The 15,615-nt window shown below is 36.5% G+C and overlaps 1 protein-coding gene and 1 long non-coding RNA gene across 2 annotated transcripts in view; one reads left to right on the top strand and one right to left on the bottom strand.

The window, feature by feature from the left end:
• Positions 1–15,615, top strand: part of CDH12 (cadherin 12) — a 769,924-nt gene that overhangs the window by 4,111 nt on the left and 750,198 nt on the right. The gene's annotated exons all lie outside the window — the stretch shown is intronic.
• The window catches only part of LOC117662480 (uncharacterized), a 46,466-nt gene that overhangs the window by 23,832 nt on the left and 7,019 nt on the right, over positions 1–15,615 (bottom strand). Inside the window, exons 3-5 of the long non-coding RNA XR_009622485.2 lie at positions 15,008–15,312; positions 5,713–5,878; positions 1,510–1,581 (exon numbers count right to left, since the gene is read on the bottom strand). This is a non-coding gene — a long non-coding RNA (uncharacterized LOC117662480). The remainder of the gene's footprint in view (positions 1–1,509; positions 1,582–5,712; positions 5,879–15,007; positions 15,313–15,615) is intronic.

Raw genomic sequence — 15,615 nt, 5'->3', positions numbered from 1 at the left:
CTTTCATGAGCTTCGGTTTCCCTGCAAACGAAACAGAAGCTCACGAAAGAAAAAGATCTTACCTCTTGCCGCGTTGCCGGTGTTGGGATGCCCTGCCTCCTGCTGGCCAGCTAGTCTTTGGGTCTCTGCTGCGCATGCACGCATGTCTTCACATGCGAGTGTGCATGTCTGTGCATGTGCATGCATGTTCATGCATGCATGTGCACTTTTCAGTTTGGGTGTGCGCACGCACGCAGTTTGGGCATTCGGTGTCTAAAAGGTTCGCCATCACTGATATATATAATTTTAAAGATAAGTCTCTGGTGACTCGGGTGAAGGACCAATAGTAATTTCTCCAGCAACCAACCTGACTGTGTGACTTTGTACATTTTTATTGGGCCTGATTTGATTTCAGCTCAATAGTTTTAAAACAGCTTGCTTTAAACAAACAAAAAACCCTTGTTATTTTACATTTGCTCAGTAAGCTGTGCATCATGTGAATTACTGAAAATGTGGTTTGTCTCAATTCTGCTTTCCTGACAATGGAATTGAGACATAGAGATAAAAACTAACCCTAACAATCCAATATCTGATCATTTTGTTGTTGCTATTATTCAAAGCAAGTTGACTCTTTATTGCAATAACTTTTCAGAACATGAAAGTATGGTTCCCAGATAAAGAACTGGATGATCTTCTAGATATTGTTAGGCTGCAACTGAGGATAATGAATTGGACTCTGTCAAACTTGAAAGATGATGGGGTTGCCTATCTCTACTCTTGATTTAAGACTATTTCATTTGGAACATGCTAATGATTTCTATTTCATCTAGAAATTGATTTGTGTCTCAGCAGACTATGGGTAATAACGAACTCCCTTTTTTTTTTAAAGTAACTTGTAATAATGTATGTGTACTAAACCCGACAACAAATGAGAAAAATCCATAATTTTAAAATCATGAAACATTCAAGCACGGTTTTGCATATTTGTCAGGAAATTGGAAGACAAAGTTGTTGAGATGATGTTTGAACCCCTACATAGCTATATGTAACTCATTCATTTGGAATAGGGTGCCCTTTACCTCCAGCTGGGTCTTCTTTCTACATTCTAATAGGATTCAAATAATTGAAATATAACAGATGCTATGCCTTCCCGTCCTTTGTGACATTGATAATGTAATTTCAACATGACCCATACAGTTTTACATGATTCAATTATTTTTATCAGCGGTATCCTCACTTTTGGCAGCTTTGGGACACAGATTTTCAAAAGGCAGGAGCCCTGATCAAGGTGGAGTAATGAGCCAAGTGAGTAAAGTCATTTCTTACCTTTGGACAGCCTATGGTTATTTATCCATTTTCCTGAAAGATTGAGTATATGGGTTTAAGGCTTTATTATAACATAGTACAGTACAATACAATAGCAATAGCATTTAAACTTACATACCATTTCATAGTGCTTTACAGCCCTGTCTAAGCAGTTTACAGAGTCAGCATATTGCTCCCAACAATCTGGGTCCATATTTTACTGACCTTGGAAGGATGAAAGGCTGACTCAATCTTGAGCTGGTCAGGATCAAACTCCTAGTAGTGGGCAGAGTTAGCCTGCAATACAATACAATACAATACAATATAATCTTATATTACATATATTTTTTTTGCTTCAGAATAGTAGAAATCCATGTCAGAAACTGTGGACTGAATGTAAAACCTTGTACTTTCCATTTACTTCTGCCACAGTCATTAAGCAAATCATCTACAGTGATTAAGGGAGACGTCATGTGACTAAAACTTGCAATGATTGCTGGCTTGTTCATTGACTCTGCTTTTTGGAAGCTAGCTGTGAAATGCACTAATGGCCACTAATCATGTGATCATAGGATATAGTGACAATCATAAGTGCAATGATTGGTAGTAAAATTACTTTTTCAAGCACCATTATCACTTTGATTGGTTGCTAAACAGAGCAGACATTAAATCAGGACTACTTGTATATATTTTATTGTGCACATTGTGCATATTCATGCAATTTCTGCATGCAGTGTGCACACATCCTATGATCTACCAAATCAACTTAAGTTCTAGAAACACAAAATTTCTGGAAGCATATTGGAATTAGTTACCTCTTGAGTTTGATATACATCTCCCCTAAAACATGTCTTAACTGTAAGACATTATAAAGAAACAAAGCAAACAAAAACTGAAAAAACATTGTATTAACTGGGTCATATTTTAAAATGTGGCAATAAAGTGAAATTATGAATATTACACATACATAATTCAAATACTTTTTGCCTGCAGTTACTGACTTCTAACCTATTGATCTATAATGTTCTGGGAGTAGTTTTGAATATGAAAATAACTGTTTTAGCAATTCTTTATTTTTTTTTAATATACCACAATTATCTCATAGAAGTGCGTCCGCTTTAATGAAATGTTTACATAAAGTTCCAAATATAGAAACGTTTTTCAAAAGCATAATAGAATTTGATATATGTACTTATCATGCTCATGGTACGGCAAAGCCACTTTCCATGCACATTAGTACCCTTTTATGACATGTGGGCAAACATGTCCTTCTAAGAAGAAATATTGTCAAAATGTCAGGGTCATCAACTATCCATAATAATGACAAATTATTAAATGTACGGTATATGCTGCACCACTCCAAGTGACTCCAAATGGTTTATATATTGTTAAAAACAATTTTTTAAAAAACAAAGAAACAACACAAACTATGTAGAACAAAAAGGAATAAATAAAGCAGAGAAAACAAACGTAGTTGGGAACATCTTGAACAAAAGCTGATCATATTTAGGTTTTCATATACAGGTCCTTCATGTGAAGCTCAGTTCCTGGTAACTTCATGGAAGTGACTCATGCAGTATTTTTGACTACAGTATATAAATGTCTTGAAATTGCCTCACAATATTTTGTCTGACTTTCTTGTCTAGCCTATAGCCTTGGGATTTCCTATCCAAGCAGTTTCTTATCCAAGCAGTAACCAGGCTTGATGCCTTTAGCTTTGAAGCCCAGATAAGGTCAATCAAGCACTGTCCCCCGTTTTATCCACCAGCTATTTGGAAAAAAAGCTCCATAAAATCAAATGCAGTCCTCTTCTCTGCCAGCAACTCTAAAGCAAGATTAACAATAGAGAATTGGACCTTTCAGAGTCAGACAGTATCTTCAAAGGGCAGGAAGTCTTTCTGTTTGTGATCAGAAGAGTATGAAGCTGAAGACCTGATATAATATAAAATGGGAACATATTGTCTAATCTAGGAATGCAACTGCAGAAAATTACCAATGTTCCGGGGTCTCATTAATCACGATAAAGTATGTCATATATCAAGGATGGGAGAAAAGCAGATGTAGTAACCAAATGTGACAAAGAAAAGGTTTGTAAAATATTTTAAAATCAATGAAGTCTAACCACATATTATTCAGTTAAAGCATCTGTGGACTCTTCTTAACATTTCCAAGACAGTATCATATTAGGAAACACAATATAGTAACAGATCATACTATGTGGAGTAAAATGCACTAGGGATTCAACAGCTAAGAAAACCTTATCTTTCCAATTTGTGAAAAATGAAAGAAGGACCAACTCTATGGGGTAGTGATTCACAAATTGTGTCTGTGATAAGGGATCAAGTGGCCCAATCTTCCTATATTCATCAACTAGGGTCTACCTATTAAGCCTCCCCACATTCGCTGACAGTCAAGAAATCACAGCCTCCTTCCAGCTCTACTGCAATATCTCCATATTTATTACCAGTTAGCTTCTTTAACATTATAGTACTCCTATAGTTCATATTGTCTTCCCTTAAGTTGGATATCAGTCTTCTGGTACAAGAATAGGAATTGCACAATTCTGCTCACTGATATAAAAGATATAGTATTCAGGGAATGCTATTGAATATCTTTACAATGAAAGTTGTACTAAAAGCTGCTATTAAATCACATGGGGTACATGACATTATTTTGACAAGTAAATCATTTTGGATTAATTTATTAGTAAACAATTGGTTCAAAAGGGACTTTAAAAATGGAGGAGATGGAAAGAAATGCACAAATGCAACTATAACTGTTCCCCCCCCCCCGAAAAATATGCCTATGTCTTTAAAAATTGAAAATGTGATTTCATTAGGTGGTTTCCATATTTTCCTAATGTTCATTTAGTGATCATAAATGCAGAATATCAGATAAATCCTGCCATAGGGGAGAATCCTTTATCTGAGATTCTGCAGAATAGCATTTACTTTCTGGAGGGAAAGAAGCTCCTGCCATAAATAGATTTTCAGCTTTGTATCTGGAAATGGATCAGAAGCAATGGTGATCTATTCTTAATTTCTGATCCCACTAAGTAGCCTAGCGGTTGTGGTTTGAATAATATGTGGTCTCCAAACCTCAGATCTCCAAGGCATCACAATGTACAATACATTACAGCATCTAACCTGATATTATAAAAGCATAGATAGTAATAACTATTTCTATTCAGAGTCTGGGTCTGGCATTCTAGAATTAGCTGACAAAACAATGTTAATTTGGACTTTTCTAAATGAGTTGATCTAGACTAAATAGGTGTTTTGAGTTGTAAATATTGTTGGCAAACTCTAAGTTCATTCTGTTCAGCTAGGAAACTCATTCAATCATCACATTAAGAAAACACATCAATTTTCTTCAGCCAATTTTAGCTGATTAGTTCTATGTTAGGGACTGCATCCTAACTGGTTTGAGGAAAATTTATTTGTAATCATTTAGTTTACTAAGGAATAAAATCTGTGTTTGAAATTAAAATAGTGTCTTTTTCTGTGACTGGCAAGTAATTGTATGGTGCAGAGGAATATGGAAGTAGTCCTGAAGAAAATATTAGACAATCATTAGAAATGAAATATGAACTTAGATTGGGAAAAGAGGAAGGCATGAGAAAGAAGATTGCTCTTCCTTGATGCTTTTTGCTATAAGAACATTTTGTTATAAGAACACATAAAAACACTAGAAGTTTTTATGAAGATGTTGGATAACCATTTGTCTGAAGTGGTATAGGGTTTCCTGCCTAGGCAGGGGGTTGGACTAGAAGACCTCCAAGGTCCCTTCCAACTCTGTTATTCTATTCTGAGATGGAGGGAAGAGGACATGTTGCCAAACCTTCAAGTTTCTGTATTGTATATCAATAAAGTAGAATTTTAGCACTTCTTGTGATGTCTGCTTCCTTACTTTGTGTACTTTCAAGGGTTGGTATCTGAACTAGATCAAAACAGCTTTTATTAAGATTTAGAATATACAGCTAATTAATAGATTAATAGGAAAAGATTTCATACTGAATTGGTTAAGTAAAATATTTCCTACCAAAACCTTTTGATTTCTAGTTCTGCCATCATATCAGGATGGTCCATTATGGGACCTGTGCCCTAAAACATTAAGGCAGCTTGCCTACCAAAAAAGTAATATTATGAAAATAATATTATGAAGATATTGTGGTTCATATCTAGATAAAAAGCTCTATTTTCTAGGTTAAGCTGTTATTTGTTCAGTTAAAAGAGTTAATATATTCTGCTCCAGATATAGTTATGGTTCATTAACTTGTTCAGTGATCTTTCTCTGAAAGTGACAGTCTTATATACAAATTTTGATATAAGAGTTTTTCAGAGCCCTATACAGTTTTGAAATTGTTCTCTTATAATTCAGTTCCATAGCATTTATTTTTCTTTTACTTCAGACTGAATGCCTACTTACCTGTATAGCCTGCCAATGGGATACAACAGACAATGAGTATTGAACACAACCATAAATCTAATTCATCTTTTCTATCTGCTACAATCAAGTTTCTGATTGGACTGTCCTCCATATTTCTTATACTGTTGATGTCTGAGGCAGATTGGGAACAATTTGTAGTAGATAGCTAAAAGTACAAATACAGATATAAAATATTTTTAATGTAATAAAAGTATAAAAAAGAAAGAGAAAGAGAAAGAGAAAAAGGAGGGAAATAAATCAATTATGATTTTTTTCCCCTATTGATTGAAAGGAGGCTTTTTTATAGTAACACTCTGGATATTCTCATTCTATTAATCTTACTGTTCTTGTTTGTTACACTCTATTGAAGTTCAATAGAGTGGCTTGCTGCTGTTCTAACTTTCACGGTACTACTTTGGAAGAGAACTCTGTTTATTTGCAACCTCCTGTGAACCCCGAAAATCTGTTTCCTCAAAGAGAAATTTCAGGAGCTGTTTGAGGTGGGGTCACAAGCTGCAAGAACAACATCACATAGGAAACTCCATTCTTCTCCAAAATATTATATGCTCTCCAGTCTTTATATTATTTTAATGGTATATACACATCCATTGAATATAGAGTTGTACATGCAAATTACTCTTTGAGCATATGAAGAGTAATAGCCTTTCCCCCAAACTTTTCTCCTTTCCCTAGCCATTGTACAGAGTTTCTTTTTTTTTAATTTTCAAAAAAACCTTTATTAAAATTTAAAGTATTGAAATACAAATACAAATATATCTGTAATGAAAATATGTCCATGATAGTTGTACAATTCAATGTCATTCTAACAGTATACAAATCTTAACTCTATTCATATATTCTCAGATATTCCTTCTTGATCAAATATATGTAAACACAATTTATGTCTTATTTTGATCTATATATTTCCTATTTTTATTTTCTATCCATTGATACCAGTTTTCCCAAGTTGAGTAATATTCCTAGTCTTCCTTATTATTTAATTCTATAGTAAGTTTGTCCATTTCTGCACATTCAAAAAATTTTATTACACAATCTGTCGGTGTAGTGGACAGAGTTTCTTAATCTTGCCCTCAAATCTCTGTAGGTAAAACTAGGTAGTTTTGACTTTTGTTTTAAACCCTATTAAAGACCTGAGGTTTAGGATGACTGAAATCTAGCATGTTCAAAGTATAATTGATTTTGAGTGACCTATAAATGACCTAGATATAAACTAAAACGTAGCTTACTCCTCAAACTCTTTATAGACTAATCTTTTGGTGCCTTCAGCTTTAACTTGGCTATTTGCTAGACCTATTGTGTCAATATTCTTGATATATCCAGAATGACCCCATGGCTGAAATCAATTGTTCCGCATAAAAGTGCTGTAAGACACATTTTCAAACTGTTCCACATGATCCTTCTCCTCTGCACTCGCAAAAACATGGAGGAGAAAAGCAGAACAAGACAATTGATCCTCCTCTGCTAAGAAAGCAACAGTGAAGTAAACAAACAAACAAAAATGGGTCACAAGCTTTTGAGGAATCCCCTGATTGTGAGAAGTGAACTTCAGGAAATATAAATCAAGCCAAACCACAAAGAGTTTAGAAGATTCATTCATTCATTCCAATGAGCATTGGCAGTGTATCAATACCAGCCTTCTAAGAGGAGATCAAACCGCCTAAAACATAGCAGGAAAATAAGTGTTGCCTGAAATGTTAACCTTGGACAGCTCACTTGAGAGCAATGCTTAAAAAAAAGAAAGAAAGAAAACCTACTGTTCAGTTTCTGCACTGTGCAATATCCCCAGATTGCTGCCTTTTCTCTGATTAAACTAAAGCTTTTGAAATTGTGACAAAGCCTTTGAAACTTTCCTATTAATTGGGTTTGAAATTGAGGCCTGCTATCGGAATGGAACAGAGAAGAATCAGTGTTAACACCTGGATTCACGTTTATGCAAAATCCAGCATTCCTAAAGCAGCAATTAAACAGCTTAATCTTTAAACCTGCCTAAATTCAATTCTAGATGTCTACTCTGAAGGGCACTCCTAATTTATCATTAATTGTTCCTTCACTTTAGAAGTTGCTATTTTAATTTGTACTAACTTTTAGGCCCTCTTCTGAGCTCCATGATAGAGCTGGCTTTTTTTTTTTTTTAACTTTCTTATTTGCCCTTTTCCCAAGATAAATATTTGCATAGAAAACTTTCTCTGTAACCTCCAAGGGGTCACCTGACTACGGCCCCTGAGCATAATGGGTCGTGAAGCATATCAAATTATATCCACTGCAAAAAAAAAAAAGTGGGGGGGGGGGGAGAAGTGTCAGGCTAAGAAGGAAAATTCTGACTCCAGAACAGCTAAGGCTGACCCAATGCTGCTTCAGGTATGAGATGAGGAACTTCATGAAAACTTAATATAAAAAAGAAGCTGCCATAGTGACTTTCTTAATTAGGTGGGATTACCAGGGAAGATATATACTCTAAATCAGGAAAAAGTACATTCCTTGAGGAGGAGGAGGAGGAGGGGGAATCAAAACAGTAATAGGTAATCAACAGTAACTCTAAATTGAAAGTGGTATTTATATAATCAGAATATCATCCTCCCTTAGGAAATATATATGTTATCATAGAATCACAGGGCTGGAAGAGAACTTGGAGGCCTTCAAGTCCAACCCCCTGCCCAAGACAGAAGACTTTATACAGGTAGTCCTCAACTTCTGACCACAATTGAACCCAAAAGTTATGTTGCTAAGTGAGAAATTTGTTAATAAAAGTTGTAAAATGGGGCAAAACGCACTTAAGTGAATCACTACATGACTATACCACTACGTTGAATGAATCTGGTTTCCCCATTGATTTGGCTTGTCAGAAGGTCGCAAATAGTGATCACATAACCTCAGGACAACTGTCATAAATGTGAGTCAGTTGTCAAGCATCCGAATGTAAATCACCTGACCATGGGGATGCTACCACAGACATAAGTGTGAAAAATGCCATAAATCACTTTTTTTCAGGGCTGTTGTAACTTTGAATGGTCATTAAACAAACTATTGTAAGTCAAGGGCTACCTGTACCATTCTGGACAAATGGTTGTTGAATCTTTTCCTTAAAACCTCCAGTGATGGCACACTGACAACTCCATGAGGCAAACTGTTCCATTGATTAATCATTCTCACTGTTGGGAAATTCCTCCTTATTTTCAGGTTGGATCTTCCTCTGACAAGGTTCCGCCCATTGCTTCTTATCCTGCATTCAGGTTCTATGGAGTATCTCTCTAAAATGACTTTGTAATGTCAAACACAGACATTTATTTCTACTGCTAAATCTATATAGTCTATATAGAGAGTACTTAGTTTTTGTTCTTTCTTCTACTTCCTCCATGCACTTTAATAGAATATAAGTCTCTATAGCATTAACACATTTCAGAGCCTGCAAATCAATTGTGACCTATTCATTTAGAGGGCTGTTTCAGTAATGCAGCAGCTCAGAAGGTTAATGATGGATCGTGACACAGTACCATTTCCAGAGTGTTGTTCTCCCAATGCTTGTCTGGGTTAGATTATTGCATTTAAATGATGAGGCAAGCCATCTCCTCATTCCTGGAGATGATGCCAGTTTATTATCAAACACGGTCTGCTGGGAAGAGGCATAATTAATACAACAGTAAAAAAATAAAAGGGCAGTGATAACTTTAAATATACTTGAATGTCTGAATTGAACTGTTCTCATTTCCAGTTCTTGAAAGTTTGGGCTTGTTTTCATTTCAAAACTTTGTAGGCTGACTGATTTCCCAGCCAACATTTTTCCCATAGCAAAAAACAGGGATGCAAAAGAAAAATTAGCCCAGGTTTTTAGCAGAATAAGTGCAATGGGACTGGTTCTTCGATGGCACAGAGTAAGTGCAAAAGGAAACAGTTGGCATCCACTTTTCCAGAGCAAACAAAAAAGTTTATTATATATATTTTTAAAAAATAGATATGTCCGAATCTTTCTCTGATTTCTCTAGAAGACTTTCTGGTAAGAAAAAAATTGGCAAGAGGGAATCACTTGCCTTTTCTTTAGTATTATCTTCTCGTTGATGATCTGTTCAAAAATGTACACACGTCCCTTAGAATTAGAATGTACCTTGAAAATTTCACTTTGGTGAATATCAAGAGACTATCAAACATTCTAGTGAATACAAGTAATAAGTGTATGTTTCAAGACTATGTTTATTGGATTTCTTCACTTGCAAGATTTATGGCCTGATCAATTATAAAAGAGAAAGTGAAGCAGACTTCTTTTTTTTTTCTTACTAAAACATATAAGTATCATAAAAAACTGACAGAAATTTGTATTTCAGAGAGAATTAGATTGGCTACTCTTTCTGAAAGATGTTTCATCAGGTGCTATCAAGGGGGAAATGCCTGGATATTATAGGATGCAGAAAAGAAAGAACTTTCAGAAAAGAAAGTTGTGTTTTAAAAATCCAGATAGGAAGGTATTGGAGGAGAGGGGAACCTGACAAAACAGTTGTTTAATTTTCTATGTGACAAAGGAATGGCCAATGTCCCATAGCAACAGAATGAGTAGTAAGCCAAATAGATAGTTCTATCTTTTTCGGCAAGAAATTTGAATTTCCAAACCTTAAAGACAAAATTTTCTTGGTTGACAAAACCTGGCAAATGGGAATCATGCCATGGCCATTCTGAGGGCATTGCCAACAAGAAGAATGTGGACAATAGAAAATGACTGAAGCATTTCATTAAATTGTGAGCATTGCCTCATTAACATTATAATTCTGGACCAATTTTAAAGCTGTCTTCAACACTCATTAACCCAGCTGCACTCTAAAATGCACTTACTGTGAAAATGGAGAAAATGATGGCTTTAGAAGCACTTGCTGTATAATTACTTCAAAAGTTTTGCACACTTCATTTGACTGAGGTCTTTGACATTCTCTGTTCTTGGAAATACCTCAACATTGTCATCAGGCATTTGAATGCATCATTTGGAGCTGATGTTCTGAAGGTGGTCATTTCAGTCATTCTAATCCAGAATTGCCTGGTCTTGGCTAATCTTCATTAGCAATGCAGATCAATGACAATAGTGATTTACAGAGCAAAAGATTAATCCCAGATGCTCAGAAGGATGCCATGGCTGATGGTGTGAAAAGCTGCCAAAATATTCAGATGCAACAGTACATATATATTTCCATCTGTCCAAAAGTCACAGATGGAAGGTAGCCAAAGCCAGCCATATTCTTCATATAGCTAACATATTCCTCATGCCATGGTCAAGGGTAGATGTCTGTGCACTCTGTTATACAAGGGTTAATAAACTTACTGTCTATGATGGACTGTAAGGTTGTTAGTGGCATATACAGTACAACCTATGCCATTTTTTAGCTCTAACACAGTCCTGATTTATTCAGATAAGTGGAGAATTTCCTTCCCTTCCTTCTTTTGAATTCCTTAGTAATATGTTGTTTTCTAAAGGGCAAGACCTAGCTGTTTCCAGGCTAGAAGTGGAATTGTAACAAGAATATGGTGATCAACATCTTTCTCATAGCAAACAATTACTCAAAAGTGGCCATGTGACACCGGGAAGGGATTAGGCCTATGTTTCTTATTAGATACCTACCACCGTGTTAAGGTCATGCAGTTGGCATATCAACAAAAGCTGATTTAAAGTGATCGTGGTCATTGCCTCAATTGGGGGACTAGAGAATTTCAGTCAAGAAATGCCCCCCAAATTACATACTGTAGTGTAATGGTATTCAGAACAGCATATCCATAATTTTCTAACATTGTAGTCCTACCAAAGAGCATCTCCATTTTGTCTGGAATCAATTTCAGGGCATTGTTTTTCATTGCATCCTCAGAACTGCAATATAGCCACTAATCCATCCTTAATGCAGAAGGTGATCTGTCTATACTAATGGGGAAACTGAGGTTCCATTATAGTGTTTCCTAATAAAAACAAAATACCAAATTATACAGATGAACTGCATGATGTGTTGGTCTTATGACAAACTGGCTCATTGTTTTAATAGCTGCTATAAACCTTTGAGCCATTCCACACAAACTAGTCCCAAATTGGATATTGATGTTCCTCAGTACGATAAGACTAAGGGTTTTCAATATTAACTCTGTCAGCTTACTCACATATTCCAATAAGCATCAGAGAAGTAATACACTAACACAATCCCCAATCTATCTCTGGTTCCACCAATACTATGCCAGCCCACCTGCCTGCCCTAGCTAAGTCTCTATTACACAAACTATAACAACTTCCTCAACCATAATAAAATGTCAGGATGTCAGTATTCATTGCCAAACAATTATTTATTATCAATTTATTGCAATAAGAGCTTCACTATGATTCAACATTCTATTTGGATGAATTATGGAGACAGATTGTTTTTCATCAAATTAGATTGTCTACCTACTCCATACTTAATTCTTCAGCTGGAAGCTGATCTCTAGATTTCCAAGAGAAATCAACCTCATCATAAAATCAACATCACTTTTGACAAAAATTGAGGGGGCTGAACGGGGCCTTCATTCCATCACATATAAAATGTGTGTATGTTACACAATTCAACTAATGTTCTCACAGCTACAATAGAGTTTTGGCGACTCTAGCTTTAATCACATTTCTTTCTTTCCTTTTTCATTAGAAATTGGTTTATGCTTCAGAGGGCTTTCAGAATCTAGATAAAATGGATTGGGGACAGTTGGCAACTGAACAAAATCTATCAAATACTGCATACCTCCATGTGCTTATACTGCTAATGCAAAAACAGACAGGTTCCTGAAAACCTCTTAGCAAACTGGCTGGCTGATTATTTACCATCCTACCTGGAGGTCATTATTAGCTATTTAGTGTTCTTTGATTATCTGACAGGTGGCTATAAACCTTGATGGATGCCCCCTGCCAGCAAAGCAAAATGTGATCTCCCTCTCCCCAAAAGTTTGTGAATCTTAATAGCATAGATTACTTGATTGATGCACACTCTGCCATTTAATTACAGGAATAAATGAGGAAGAGGAAATTTGTTACTTCCCCATTTATTATTCCATAATTAGACTGCAAATAATCAGGCCCCATGATTGGCTAAAGGGAATGTAGAAATAATTTACTGTAGCTCCTCTTTGTAACAAGATAAAAGAGAAGCATAAATTATCATAAAGCCAGGACAAGACAAAAGTTAAGAATATTTTTTTAAAAAATAAAAATCCCAGTAAATTGAAGACTGAATCTTCAGCCTGTCAGGTGAGCAATTTATTGCAGCAAATGAAATGCTTCTACTGTACAATGACAGAGTACTTTTTCAGTATCTAATATTTATGCATATGCTATTTTGGAGTGCAGCATTGATCAATATCATAGCAGAGAGCAGGGCATTTATCTTGCCTTTTAGCTTGCATATAACACACTCTGTGTACTTTATTTAACATCCAAGCCTAGTGAACAGACTAAAAACACTGTGATACGATCACATCTCCAGAGTTATCGGATCTTAATTGTGGCAACTTGATGCTCACTGCAAAATTTAATTAAATATTAACACCAATTAGAATTTGCCAGTTTGGTTTGGAGATAGTACTAACTTTGCTGCTGTTTGATAACCAGGGCAGATACTAGCTTTCAGAAAAACTTGAAGAATCTACAATTGACAAGAATATCTTTGGTCACCAGCTGTGTTGTTTCAGATGTTTTCTCAATTACTGCTCTAACAGCAATGGTAGAAGGACTGTGCACCATTAGAAAACGATTCAGAATAAGTGTTCGACACCTCATATGAGGGCAGAACCTTTCTGCTATTTTGGGCTTCTGAGTAAGCCTGGAAAAATATATTGCTGCTCCAAAGAATCCACCCATTCAAGTTAAGACAACTTCAAACACAAATCTTCTCTTTTAGGGTTGCATGAAAGGCTTAAAAATGTGATTGTTATAATAAATTGGAAAGAATAGTACTCTTGCTGCTAAGAAAAATCAAGGCAGTACTAAGAGAGGCTAGCAGAAGACAGCAAGATGCTATGATTGATAGCACAAATATGATCTTACAAGAATTCAAAGAAGCTGTTACCGACAAATTGCCTTCTTGTCCACTGGATCAAGCAAAGTTAGGGGTAGGGGACAAGTCTGTGCTTGCATGCACCATAAAACCTAAGGCTCAGTTTCTGAGTATTTGCATCATCTTAATCAATGGCTGGTTTCACATTTTGTTACTACCAGTTCACCGTGCACGCGCACACCCAGTTCACACGTGCATGCCTGGTCCGCGCGCACATGCCCGCCTTCCGCACACGTGCCCGGTCCTCCGTGCACGAGCTTTGCTCGCACATGTGCCTTCTGTTGTGGCCCCGCCCTCTGAGCCTATCCCATCGGAGGAAGAAAGCTCCAAGCATGAGGAAGAGGAGTCAGCCAGGCCTCCCTCTCCAGGCCCCTCCCCTCTGGCACTGTCTCAGGTGCCGGCCGAGGGAGAGGAGATTAGCCGGGAAACAGGTGTCTCGGATGAGAGTGAAGGAGAGACATCATTCCTGGACGCACACCACCGAAGGCGTGATAAACGATTGCAGCAGCTCAGGAGGTGTGCTAGGGATTAGAACTGAGTCACTGGACCACACCCCAGAGACTATATAATAGAGGGTGGTGGCCAGTGATCCCTGTGACAAACAAAAATAAACCTTGGATAGTCACTAAAGTATCGTCCGAAACTGCTGAGAGGAATATTATTTTCTGTTGGACTCTTGTACGCTGAGTATATTATCTTTCTGTTTCTGTGGAAATAAAGCACTTGGCAGACGGTGTGTATATCGCTGCCAAGTTGGAGATAAAGACCTGGGTGTGTGCCAAGTGCTTCCTTAACCCTCGGCTGGCTGTGTTTATGTGTGTGTGTGGACGGGGACAGATCACCTTCCAAACATGTGCCCAGCCTCAAAAACGTGCCTAAACAGGACGATATAGAGCTTGGGCAGGTGGCAGCCTGGGCACCCATGAAGATTTCCGCTACCGGTTCACCTGAACCGGTCCAAGCCAGCTGAATACCACCTCTAATTTTAATCTGTAGGATTTTGAATGTGTAACACCAATCCAAGTTTGTCTTCAACTACAGAAATAATAATCTTCTCCTATTTGAAGGGATTGATTTGCAGTAATATCCTCAAAACCTTCTGAGTCATTGCTCAGAAGAATGAATGAGCAAAAAGATTCCCAATTGCATCAGGAATGATTCAGAAATTTACCAGTAACAGATACTGCTGTCTAAAAGGATGGAATGACACAATTATACAGTCTAGAGGCTAAAATTACCTAATCGCCCAAGTGAATGTTCATCTTCCATCATTTGGTAAGGACCCAGGACCCATTGCCTTCCCTCTCTTGATTGATCCACAAAATGTCCAAAGTATCCTTAAAAAGGGAACCGATGTCCAATCTCTTGCAGGAATACTAATGTTCCCCATTATCTCCAGTTTACAGAAGCACCTTTATGTTCTCCAAAATTGGATTTCTGCAGATGCAGTAACTCTGAGCAGTATTTTTTTTCTCAGTTTCAGCTAAGAGGTTTTGAGTCAATCTGAGTCAATTCTTCTTCTTCTTTTTTAAGTATGTAACATCTACAGAGAGAATAGATGAGAAAAGGAATGGGCCAGATCACTAATTCTAACTGTAATTATCCTCATAACTGGATTTCTATCAAGTTACTGACATAATTTTAGAAAATGCACTGGTCTCTCAAATAATGTCAAGTATTTCACATTGTAATGGGTATATTAGGATTATAAAATCTCAACAAATATGTAGATCAAATGCCAAAGAGTCCTGGATCTAGGAAAATAATACTTTCATCTAGATAATTTAATAAAATTTCCATTTGTATCATTTATGTTTCAAATCTGATCTTATCTTTTTATCTTTTT

The sequence above is a fragment of the Pantherophis guttatus genome, chromosome 3, assembly GCF_059756535.1.
Source record: "Pantherophis guttatus breed Tessera chromosome 3, ASM5975653v1, whole genome shotgun sequence".
In the NCBI taxonomy this organism is placed as follows: Eukaryota; Metazoa; Chordata; class Lepidosauria; order Squamata; family Colubridae; genus Pantherophis; species Pantherophis guttatus.
The sequence above is the reverse complement of the archived record's forward strand: the minus strand, read 5'-3'. Positions and strand labels throughout refer to the sequence as shown.